At 42.5% G+C, this 11,859-nt stretch overlaps 1 protein-coding gene across 1 annotated transcript in view; it reads right to left on the bottom strand.

Moving 5' to 3' along the window:
* Window positions 1–11,859, bottom strand: part of LOC124032452 (ubiquitin-like modifier-activating enzyme ATG7) — a 34,581-nt gene that overhangs the window by 18,818 nt on the left and 3,904 nt on the right. The gene's annotated exons all lie outside the window — the stretch shown is intronic.

Genomic DNA, 11,859 nt, shown 5'->3' with positions numbered 1-11,859 from the left:
ATCAAATCAAATCAAATCAAATTTATTTATATAGCCCTTCGTACATCAGCTGATATCTCAAAGTGCTGTACAGAAACCCAGCCTAAAACCCCAAACAGCAAACAATGCAGGTGTAAAAGCACGGTGGCTAGGAAAAACTCCCTAGAAAGGCCAAAACCTAGGAAGAAACCTAGAGAGGAACCGGGCTATGTGGGGTGGCCAGTCCTCTTCTGGCTGTGCCGGGTAGAGATTATAACAGAAAATGACCAAGATGTTCAAATGTTCATAAATGACCAGCATGGTCAAATAATAATAAGGCAGAACAGTTGAAACTGGAGCAGCAGCACAGTCAGGTGGACTGGGGACAGCAAGGAGCCATCATGTCAGGTAGTCCTGGGGCACGGTCCTAGGGCTCAGGTCCTCCGAGAGAGAGAAAGAAAGAGAGAATTAGAGAGAGCATATGTGGGGTGGCCAGTCCTCTTCTGGCTGTGCCGGGTGGAGATTATAACAGAACGTGGCCAAGATGTTCAAATGTTCATAAATGACCAGCATGGTTGAATAATAGTAAGGCAGAACAGTTGAAACTGGAGCAGGAGCATGGCCAGGTGGACTGGGGACAGCAAGGAGTCCTCATGTCAGGTAGTCCTGGGACATGGTCCTAGGGCCCAGGCCAGTTGAAACTGGAGCAGCAGCATGGCCAGGTGGACTGGGGACAGCAAGGAGTCATCATGTCAGGTAGTCCTGGGGCATGGTTCTAGGGCTCAGGTCCTCCGAGAGAGAGAAAGAAGGAGAGAAGGAAGAGAATTAGAGAACGCACACTTAGATTTACACAGGACACCGAATAGGACAGGAGAAGTACTCCAGATAAACAAACTGACCCTAGCCCCCGACACATAAACTACTGCAGCATAAATACTGGAGGCTGAGACAGGAGGGGTCAGGAGACACTGTGGCCCCATCCGAGGACACCCCGGACAGGGCCAAACAGGAAGGATATAACCCCACCCACTTTGCCAAAGCACAGCCCCCACACCACTAGAGGGAAATCTACAACCACCAACTTACCATCCTGAGACAAGGCCGAGTATAGCCCACAAAGATCTCCGACACGGTACAACCCAAGGGGGAAACCCAGACAGGCCGACCACAACAGTGAATCAACCCACCCAGGTGACGCACCCCCCAGGGACGGCACGAGAGAGCCCCAGCAAGCCAGTGACTCAGCCCCGTAACAGGGTTAGAGGCAGAGAATCCCAGTGGAAAAAGGGGAACCGGCCAGGCAGAGACAGCAAGGGCGGTTCGTTGCTCCAGAGCCTTTCCGTTCACCTTCCCACTCCTGGGCCAGACTACACTCAATCATATGACCCACTGAAGAGATGAGTCTTCAGTAAAGACTTAAAGGTTGAGACCGAGTTTGCGTCTCTGACATGGGTAGGCAGACCGTTCCATAAAAATGGAGCTCTATAGGAGAAAGCCCTGCCTCCAGCTGTTTGCTTAGAAATTCTAGGGACAATTAGGAGGCCTGCGTCTTGTGACCGTAGCGTACGTATAGGTATGTACGGCAGGACCAAATCAGAGAGGTAGGTAGGAGCAAGCCCATGTAATGCTTTGTAGGTTAGCAGTAAAACCTTGAAATCAGCCCTTGCTTTGACAGGAAGCCAGTGTAGAGAGGCTAGCACTGGAGTAATATGATCAAATTTTTTGGTTCTAGTCAGGATTCTAGCAGCCGTATTTAGCACTAACTGAAGTTTATTTAGTGCTTTATCCGGGTAGCCGGAAAATAGAGCATTGCAGTAGTCTAACCTAGAAGTGACAAAAGCATGGATTAATTTTTCTGCATCATTTTTGGACAGAAAGTTTCTGATTTTTGCAATGTTACGTAGATGGAAAAAAGCTGTCCTCGAAATGGTCTTGATATGTTCTTCAAAAGAGAGATCAGGGTCCAGAGTAACGCCGAGGTCCTTCACAGTTTTATTTGAGACGACTGTACAACCATTAAGATTAATTGTCAGATTCAACAGAAGATCTCTTTGTTTCTTGGGACCTAGAACAAGCATCTCTGTTTTGTCCGAGTTTAATAGTAGAAAGTTTGCAGCCATCCACTTCCTTATGTCTGAAACACATGCTTCTAGCGAGGGCAATTTTGGTGCTTCACCGTGTTTCATTGAAATGTACAGCTGTGTGTCATCCGCATAGCAGTGAAAGTTTACATTATGTTTTCGAATAACATCCCCAAGAGGTAAAATATATAGTGAAAACAATAGTGGTCCTAAAACAGAACCTTGAGGAACACCGAAATGTACAGTTGATTTGTCAGAGGACAAACCATTCACAGAGACAAACTGATATCTTTCCGACAGATAAGACCTAAACCAGGCCAGAACATGTCCGTGTAGACCAATTTGGGTTTCCAATCTCTCCAAAAGAATGTGGTGATCGATGGTATCAAAAGCAGCACTAAGGTCTAGGAGCACGAGGACAGATGCAGAGCCTCGGTCCGATGCCATCAAAATGTCATTTACCACCTTCACAAGTGCCGTCTCAGTGCTATGATGGGGTCTAAAGCCAGACTGAAGCATTTCGTATGCATTGTTTTGTCTTCAGGAAGGCAGTGAGTTATCTTGCCCAACAACCTTCTCTAAAATCTTTGAGAAGGAATGGAAGATTTGATATAGGCCGATAGTTTTTATATTTTCTGGGTCAAGGTTTGGTTTTTCCAGAGAGGCTTTATTACTGCCACTTTTGATAGTGAGTTTGGTACACATCAGTGGATAGAGAGCCGTTTATTATGTTCAACATGGAGGGCCAAGCACAGGGAAGCAGCTCTTTCAGTAGTTTAGTTGGAATAGGGTCAGTATACAGCTTGAAGGTTTAGAGGCCATGATTATTTTCATCATTGTGTCAAGAGATATAGTACTAAAACACTTGAGCGTCTCTCTTGAAATCTAGGTCTGGCAGAGTTGTGCAGACTCAGGACAACTGAGGTTTGGAGGAATACGCAGGTTTAAAGAGGAGTCCGTAATTTGCTTTCTAATAATCATAATCTTTTTCCTCAAGAAGTTCATGAATTTATCACTGCTAAAGTGCAAGTCATCCTCTCTTGGGGAATGCTGCTTTTAGTTAGCTTTGCCACAGTATCAAAAAGGAATTTCGGATTGTTCTTATTTTCCTCAATTAAGTTAGAAAATAGGACGATCGAGCAGCAGTAAGGGCTCTTCGGTACTGCACGGTACCATCCTTCCAAGCTAGTCGGAAGACTTCCAGTTTGGTGTGGCGCCATTTCGTTCAATTCTGGAAGCTTGCTTCAGAGCTGGTATTTTCTGTGTACCATGGAGCTAGTTTCTTATGAGACATTTTTTTAGTTTTAGGGGTGCAACTGCATCTAGGGTATTGCGCAAGGTTAAGTGAGATCCTCAGTTAGGTGGTTAACGGATTTTTGTCCTCTGGCGTCCTTGGGTAGGCAGAGGGGAGTCTGGGAGGGCATCAAGGAATCTTTGTGTTGTCTGTGAATTTATAGCACGACTTTTGATGTTCCTTGGTTGGGGTCTGAGCAGATTATTTGTTGCAATTGCAAACGTAATAAAATGGTGGTCTGATAGTCCAGGATTATGAGGAAAAACATTAAGATCCACAACATTTATTCCATGGGACAAAACTAGGTCCAGCGTATGACTGTGAGAGTGAGTGGGTCCAGAGACATGTTGGACAAAACCCACTGAGTCGATGATGGCTCCAAAAGCCTTTGGAGTGGGTCTGTGGACTTTTCCATGTGAATATTAAAGTCACCAAAGATTAGAATATTATCTGCAATGACTACAAGGTCTGATAGAATTCAGGGAACTCAGTGAGAACGCTGTATATGGCCCAGGAGGCCTGTAAACAGTAGCTATAAAAAGTGATTGAGTAGGCTGCATAGATTTCATGACTAGAAGCTCAAAAGACTAAAAACGTCATTTCTTTTGTAAATTGAAATTTGCTATCGTAAATGTTAGCAACACCTCCGTCTTTGCGGATGCACGGGGATATGGTCACTAGTGTAGCCAGGAGGTGAGGCCTCATTTAACACAGTAAATTCATCAGGCTTAAGCCATGTTTCAGTCAGGCCAATCACATCAAGATTATGATCAGTGATTAGTTCATTGACTATAATAATTGCCTTTGAAGTAAGGGATCTAACATTAAGTAGCCCTATTTTGAGATGTGAGGTATCATGATCTCTTTCAGTAATGACTACATATACAGGGAGGGATGTGTTCTATAATAACCTGTTAGTTATAACTACATATACAGGGGAGGGATGTGTTCTATAATAACCTGTTAGTTATAACTAGTGGAATATACAGGGAGGGATGTGTTCTATAATAACCTGTTAGTTATAACTAGTGGAATATACAGGGGAGGGATGTTCTATAATAACCTGTTAGTTATAACTAGTGGAATATACAGGAGGGATGTGTTCTATAATAACCTGTTAGTTATAACTAGTGGAATATACAGGGGAGGGATGTGTTCTTATAATAACCTGTTAGTTATAACTACATATACAGGGGAGGGATGTGTTCTATAATAACCTGTTAGTTATAACTAGTGGAATATACAGGAGGGATGTGTTCTATAATAACCTGTTAGTTATAACTAGTGGAATATACAGGGAGGGATGTGTTCTATAATACCCTGTTAGTTATAACTACATACAGGGGAGGATGTGGTCCTTCTGTAGCTCAGTTACAGGGAGCATGGCGCTTGTAACCAGGGTAGTTATAACTACATATACAGGGAGTGGATGTAAGTTCTATAATAACCGTAGTTATTGTATGCAGGGAGGATGTTCTGTAAGTCGTTAGATATAACTAGTGAAAATGGCATATATTATATTATTATATTATTATATATTATATTATGTGTTCTATAATAACCCTGTTAGTTATAACTACATATACAGGGGAGGGATGTTCTATAATAACCTGTTAGTTATAACTACATATACAGGGAGGATGTGTTCTATAACAACCTGTTAGTTATAACTACATATACAGGGGAGGGATGTGTTCTATAATAACCTGTTAGTTATAACTACATATACAGGGGAGGGATGTGTTCTATAATAACCTGTTAGTTATAACTACATATACAGGGGAGGGATGTGTTCTATAATAACCTGTTAGTTATAACTACATATACAGGGAGGGATGTGTTCTATAATACCCTGTTAGTTATAACTACATATACAGGGGAGGGATGTGTTCTTATAATCAACCTGTTAGTTATAACTACATATACAGGGGAGGGATGTGTTCTATAATACCCTGTTAGTTATAACTAGTGGAATATACAGGGAGGGATGTGTTCTATAATAACCTGTTAGTTATAACTACATATACAGGGGAGGGATGTGTTCTATAATACCCTGTTAGTTATAACTAGTGGAATATACAGGGGAGGGATGTGTTCTATAATAACCTGTTAGTTATAACTACATATACAGGGAGGGATGTGTTCTATAATAACCTGTTAGTTATAACTATACAGGGGAGGGATGTGTTCTATAAACCTGTTAGGGGAGGGATGTGTTCTATAATAACCTGTTAGTTATAACTACATATATGTGCCTGTTAGTTATAACTAGTGGAATATACAGGGAGGGATGTGTTCTATAATAACCCGTTAGTTATAACTACATATACAGGGGAGGGATGTGTTCTATAATAACCTGTTAGTTATAACTACAGGGAGTGGAATAATAACTGTTAGGGGGAGGGATGTGTTCTATAATAACCTGTTAGTTATAACTACATATACAGGGGAGGATGTGTTCTATAATAGCCTGTTAGTTATAACTACATATACAGGAGTGGATGCAATTCTATAATACCCTGTTAGTTATAACTAGTGGAATATACAGGGAGGGATGTGTTTTATAATAACCTGTTAGTTATAACTACATATACAGGGGAGGGATGTGTTCTATAATAACCTGTTAGTTATAACTACATATACAGGGGAGTGGATGTGTTCTACAATAACCTGTTAGTTATAACTAGTGGAATATACAGGGGAGGGATGTGTTCTATAATAACCTGTTAGTTATAACTAGTGGAATATACAGGGGAGGGATGTGTTCTATAATACCCTGTTAGGTATAACTAGTGGAATATACAGGGGAGGGGGGAGGGGATGTGTTCTATAATAACCTGTTAGTTATAAACTATACAGGGGAGGGATGTGTTCATATAATAACCTGTTAGTTATAACTACATATACAGGGGAGGGATGTGTTCTATAATAACCTGTTAGGTATAACTACATATACAGGGGAGGGATGTGTTCTATAATACCCTGTTAGTTATAACTAGTGGAATATACAGGGGAGGGATGTGTTCTATAACAACCTGTTAGTTATAACTACATACAGGGGAGGGATGTGTTCTATAACAACCTGTTAGTTATAACTACATATACAGGGGAGGGATGTGTTCTATAATAACCTGTTAGTTATAACTACATATACAGGGGAGGGATGTTCTATAATAACCTGTTAGTTATAACTAGTGGAATATACAGGAGGGAGGTTCTATAATAACCTGTTAGTTATAATACTGGGGAGGATGTGTTCTAGTAATAACCTGTTAGTTATGTGATTACAGGGGGTGATGTTATAATTGGAACTTGTTATTTACCATTTGCTGGCTAGGAGAAACAGCAGATTCCTCAGAGGCCATCCAGGATGCTGGGGCAGAGTGCAGGGGTCATACACACCCACGGTTACCTGCAACATTAACAGGGGGAAGCATATTTTAACCTAACCTGTTTTAAACCAGGAAGGGGATTGAGGCCAAAATACCGTTAGTTATTCTAAGGGAGACTTTACACAAGAGGATTGTGGATTGTGCCAAGAAACATCCGTGACCTCATAGAGACCTTTAGTTATAACTGAATGAACCAGGAAGTGAAGTGCGTAAAGGCAAGACATGTATAAAAAAAAAAAATAATAGTTTAGTTTATTTTATTTTACAGGGGACAGTGCACATTAATCAACGTTTCAGTAAAAGTGTGTTTTAGCCAGCCGGCTAATTTTCAACCACAGTCCCTGGGCAGGTTATTAATAAACACCCACACGTACAGTGTAATGTTTATTGTGCCATTAAATCTAACCAGCAATATAGACATCCTTATCATAACCATATTGATAGTCCAGTCTTACTATAACAGCGAGTTATAACAAAGAAGAGTATGTACAGGTCAAATAAAATGAAGGAAACATCAGGAAATGAGGGTTCTGGTAATAACTCTGGTACGGTGTGGGGTGCATTTTCCTGGCATGAATTAGGTCTAATCAACTCCCTTAGGGGAGGGCAAGGTGAACTAGCCTGGCTACCCACTCAACCCCTGAGAGAGCATGGTAAACTAGCCTGGCTATAACTCAACCATATACAGGGAGAGATGTGTTCTATAACTAGCCTGGCTACCCATAACTAGTGGAATATACAGAGAGCATGGTAAATAACCTGTTAGTTAACACTAACCCCTGAGAGAGAGGGATGGTAAACTAGCCTGGCTACCCACTCAACCCCTGAGAGAGCATGGTAAATAGCCTGTTAGTTACCCACTCAACCCTGAGAGAGCATGGTAAATAACCTGGCTATAACCACATAACCCTGAGAGAGCATGGTAAACTAGCCTGGCTACCCACTCAACCCCTGTAGTGTGAGAGTGATTGGTGATGTTATAATTGAGCCTGGCTATTTACCAACCCCTGGAGAGAGCAGTAAAGGCCATCCAGGAGCTGGGGCAGAGTGCTGGCTCCACCCACCAACCCCTTAAGAGAGCATGGTAAACTAGCCTGGCTACCCACTCAACCCCTTAGAGATGGTAAACTAGCCTGGCTACCCACTCAACCCCTTAGAGAGCAAGACATGTAAAAAAAAAAAATAATAGCCTGGCTACCATTTTTACAACCCTTAAGAGCATGGTAAAACCAGCCTGGCTACCCACTCAACCCCTGAGAGAGCATGGTAAACACAGCCTGGCTACCCACTCAACCCCTGAGAGAGCATCCTTAAACCAGCCTGGCTACCCACTCAACCCCTGAGAGAGCATGGTAAATAAGCCTGGGAACCCACTCAACCCCTGAGAGAGCATGGTAAACTAGCCTGGCTACCCACTCAACCCCTGAGAGAGCATGGTAAACTAGCCTGGCTACCCACTCAACCCCTGAGAGAGCATGGTAAACTAGCCTGGCTACCCACTCAACCCCTGAGAGAGCATGGTAAACTAGCCTGGCTACCCACTCAACCCCTGAGAGAGCATGGTAAACTAGCCTGGCTACCCACTCAACCCCTGAGAGAGCATGGTAAACTAGCCTGGCTACCCACTCAACCCCTGAGAGAGCATGGTAAACTAGCCTGGCTACCCACTCAACCCCTGAGAGAGCAAGGTAAACTAGCCTGGCTACCCACTCAACCCCTGAGAGAGCAAGGTAAACTAGCCTGGCTACCCACTCAACCCCTTAGAGAGCAAGGTAAACTAGCCTGGCTACCCACTCAACCCCTTTGAGAGCAAGGTAAACTAGCCTGGCTACCCACTCAACCCCTTAGAGAGCATGGTAAACTAGCCTGGCTACCCACTAGGTCTACTCAACCAACTATTTATTTTTCCACTGTTACAAAAATCGGCATAACTTTTGTTTTTTGTTGTTAAAACTCCCAGACGTACTGTATGACTATTGTACCACAAGGTTTCCATACAAATGGAGATTTAAAAATAAATAAAAACACCATAAACAGTGGTGTTTTTCCACCATCACAGAATCAGTGAGTGATAACGTGGCGAAACAAATGTACTCTTCAGCTTCAGCTTTTCATGTTTTGAATAAAAGTCCCCCCATTTTTTTTTTTTTTAAGTAATGTGTTTCCATACAGAGTGTTATGTCAAAAAAGAAATCACTGTTCTTGGCACGTGCCCTCCAGCCAACATCTCTCACATACAGATATAATGGAGAAGAGCAAGAATCATTTTTTATTTGTCAAACGGACAGTCGAGCATCGATCAGCCAGAATAAGACCCTGTGAAGTAGATCAGAATTTATTTCAACTGTAGCCTAATAAACTGCATGGTTTCCTGAGTCCTAATGGGAGGACCACGCGTCATATCATCCAACTTACGACGATATGATGGTTAGGTTCCCAGTGGCGCAGGGGTCTAAGGCACTGCATCTCAGTGCAAGAGGTGTCACTACAGTCCCTGGTTCGATTCCGTCTGTATCACATCCGGCCGTGATTGGGAGTCCCATAGGGCGGCACAATCAATCAGCCTACGTCGTCCGGGTTTAGCCGTCATTGTAAATAAGAATTTGTTTATAACTGACTTGCCTAGTTAAATAATCATTAAATAACATTTATTTTTAATAAAAATGATTGATCCATATTTGCACATAAAAGCGTTTCCACCGGCATTTCTCCCATAATTAATTTTACCGACACAAAAAGATCCCACCCATTTGAAACGAACATTTATAAAATGACAGCGAAACTTCCTGTTTCCTGTGTCCAGCACAGCTGTGGTGAATGTGTATACTTTACTGCATAGGAACTGTGGATGGGAAATGTGATTAATAATGACATAGAAATAGAAAACAAGAACAGTCCTCTCCCATTACAGACCCAACAAAAATGGGCCATTCTGATCAGGATAACCCTTTGCCCCGCAACGCCGCTACTGACCTTGTTGAGATCAGTGTTGAAGCTGTCCCAGTTCGTAGCTGGGCCACCTGACGGTATCCCCTGTGTACTTTATCAGAAGTAAGGAACAGCTGGAGGTCCCCTGTTTCACCGCACAGACTGTCATAGGCTGCCTGTAAGGCTGAGGTCTGGAGGGAGAGACAGGGTATAGGTCAACACACTGTCATAGGCTGAGGTCTGGAGTGCAGAGACAGGGTATAGGTCAGGGGTATAGGTCAACACACTGTCATAGGCTGAGGTCTGGAGGGGAGAGACAGGGTATAGGTCAGGGTATAGGTCAACACACTGTCATAGGCTGAGGTCTGAGGGGAGAGACAGGTATAGGTCAACACACTGTCATAGGCTGAGGTCTGGAGGGAGAGACAGGGTATAGGTCAACACAGAACTACTAGGAATGATTTAGATCATCTCATGTCTGTGGGATATTATAATATATCTGTATCAAAGGAGACATCCAGCTTTAACCTAACCTTCACTTCACCCCAGACTGTCTAGGAGACATCCAGTCTTTAACCTAACTTCACTTCACCCCAGACTGTTCATATAGGAGACATCCAGTCTAATCCTAACCTTCACTTCACCCAGGACTGTCTATATAGGAGACATAGTCTTTAACCTAACCTTCATCACCCCAGACTGTCTATATAGGAGACATCCAGTCCTCAACATAGGACTGTGGCAGTCAATGTAAACGTCATCAGCCGGTGATGGTCAAGCAATTAACTGTCAGGGGAAGACAGACACATCAGGGACGCAACTCCCGCGTCCTTATCCAAATCTTCGAGGTGCATATTGAAGATATTGGAAGAATTGTCCACATTTTACTTTTCAGCCAATAAGATGAGGAGTCTTAACAAACAGCAAAAGCACTAGCCTATGTCAATCTACTATCCCCCATAGTACAAAAGTTGACCTATTCTATTCTGTATGAGAAACACATAATCAAAACATAGTCTGGGACAGTTGTAGGTATGTGATAGAGCCCAAACGAATACAACCACTAGTATAAAGAAAACCGCAAATGTGGCTGACAACAAATGTTAATAAATTATTAGGTTATTTCTTCACATTATAAGCCCTGCTTAAATTAGGAAAGTTGAGAATAAATATAGTAGGCCTAGCCTATAGAAAGCTGATGGGATACTCCCTTCTTTTAGTAGAGGCACACGCTCTGTTTTTCACAATTTCATAGCCTATAGAAACGTTGCTGAACATGATCTCATGGAAGTGCTTGATTAGATGTTCTATTAGGATTTGCATTGATGTCAGAGTGATTAGAGGGACAATAGAGTGCGGAGTACCAGGCAGTCAGCAAGTTTGGCAGGCTACTAATGACCATCAGCAGCATCTGAGCTTGGAGAAGCCTAATTATCGACGAAACGCTCACGTGGAATTTGACTTCCTTCATGACTTAATTGTTTACTCCATGTTGTTGTCTGTTCACACTGCTTTTGCTTTATCTTGGCCAGGTCGCAGTTGCAAATGAGAACTTGTCTTCAACTAGCCTACCTGGTTAAAGAAGTGTGAATAAAAAATAAAAAACTTGTGACTGCCAGTGTGGAGGTAATACGGTCACTGCAACATCCATACCTCAACCTAACCCACATTTCACCCCAGATTGTCTGTATAGTCTTTCCTAGTCTTTCCTAGGATTGCAGGATCTTGTAACTTTCCCCAAAAATTCCGCCAGGTTTTCCATAAATCCCAGATTTTCCTATTATTTATTTAGGAAAAACCTGGTAAGTTCGGGGAAGTAAAAAAAACACCCAGAAGAATAGTTTGTGTTGAGGCGCTGACTAACGGAGAATAAACTATCGCAATAGAGGAGAATAAACTATCAACTATCACAATAAAGGAGAATAAACTATCATAAAGTCACACACTCCATGTATAACCTCCCAACAATTTAATGGGTATTTACCAACGTTTTGGCATCAGTGATGTGAAGGCACAGTGATGTGAAGGCACAGTGATGTGAAGGCATCAGTGATGTGAAGGCATCAGTGATGTGAAGGCATCAGTGATGTGAAGGCATCAGTGATGTGAAGGCATCAGTGATGTGAAGGCATCAGTGATGTGAAGGCACAGTGATGTGAAGGCATCAGTGATGTGAAGGCATAGTGATGGTGATAGTGATAGTGAT

Source organism: Oncorhynchus gorbuscha, linkage group LG03 (assembly GCF_021184085.1).
Source record: "Oncorhynchus gorbuscha isolate QuinsamMale2020 ecotype Even-year linkage group LG03, OgorEven_v1.0, whole genome shotgun sequence".
In the NCBI taxonomy this organism is placed as follows: domain Eukaryota; kingdom Metazoa; phylum Chordata; class Actinopteri; order Salmoniformes; family Salmonidae; genus Oncorhynchus; species Oncorhynchus gorbuscha.
The sequence above is the reverse complement of the archived record's forward strand: the minus strand, read 5'-3'. Positions and strand labels throughout refer to the sequence as shown.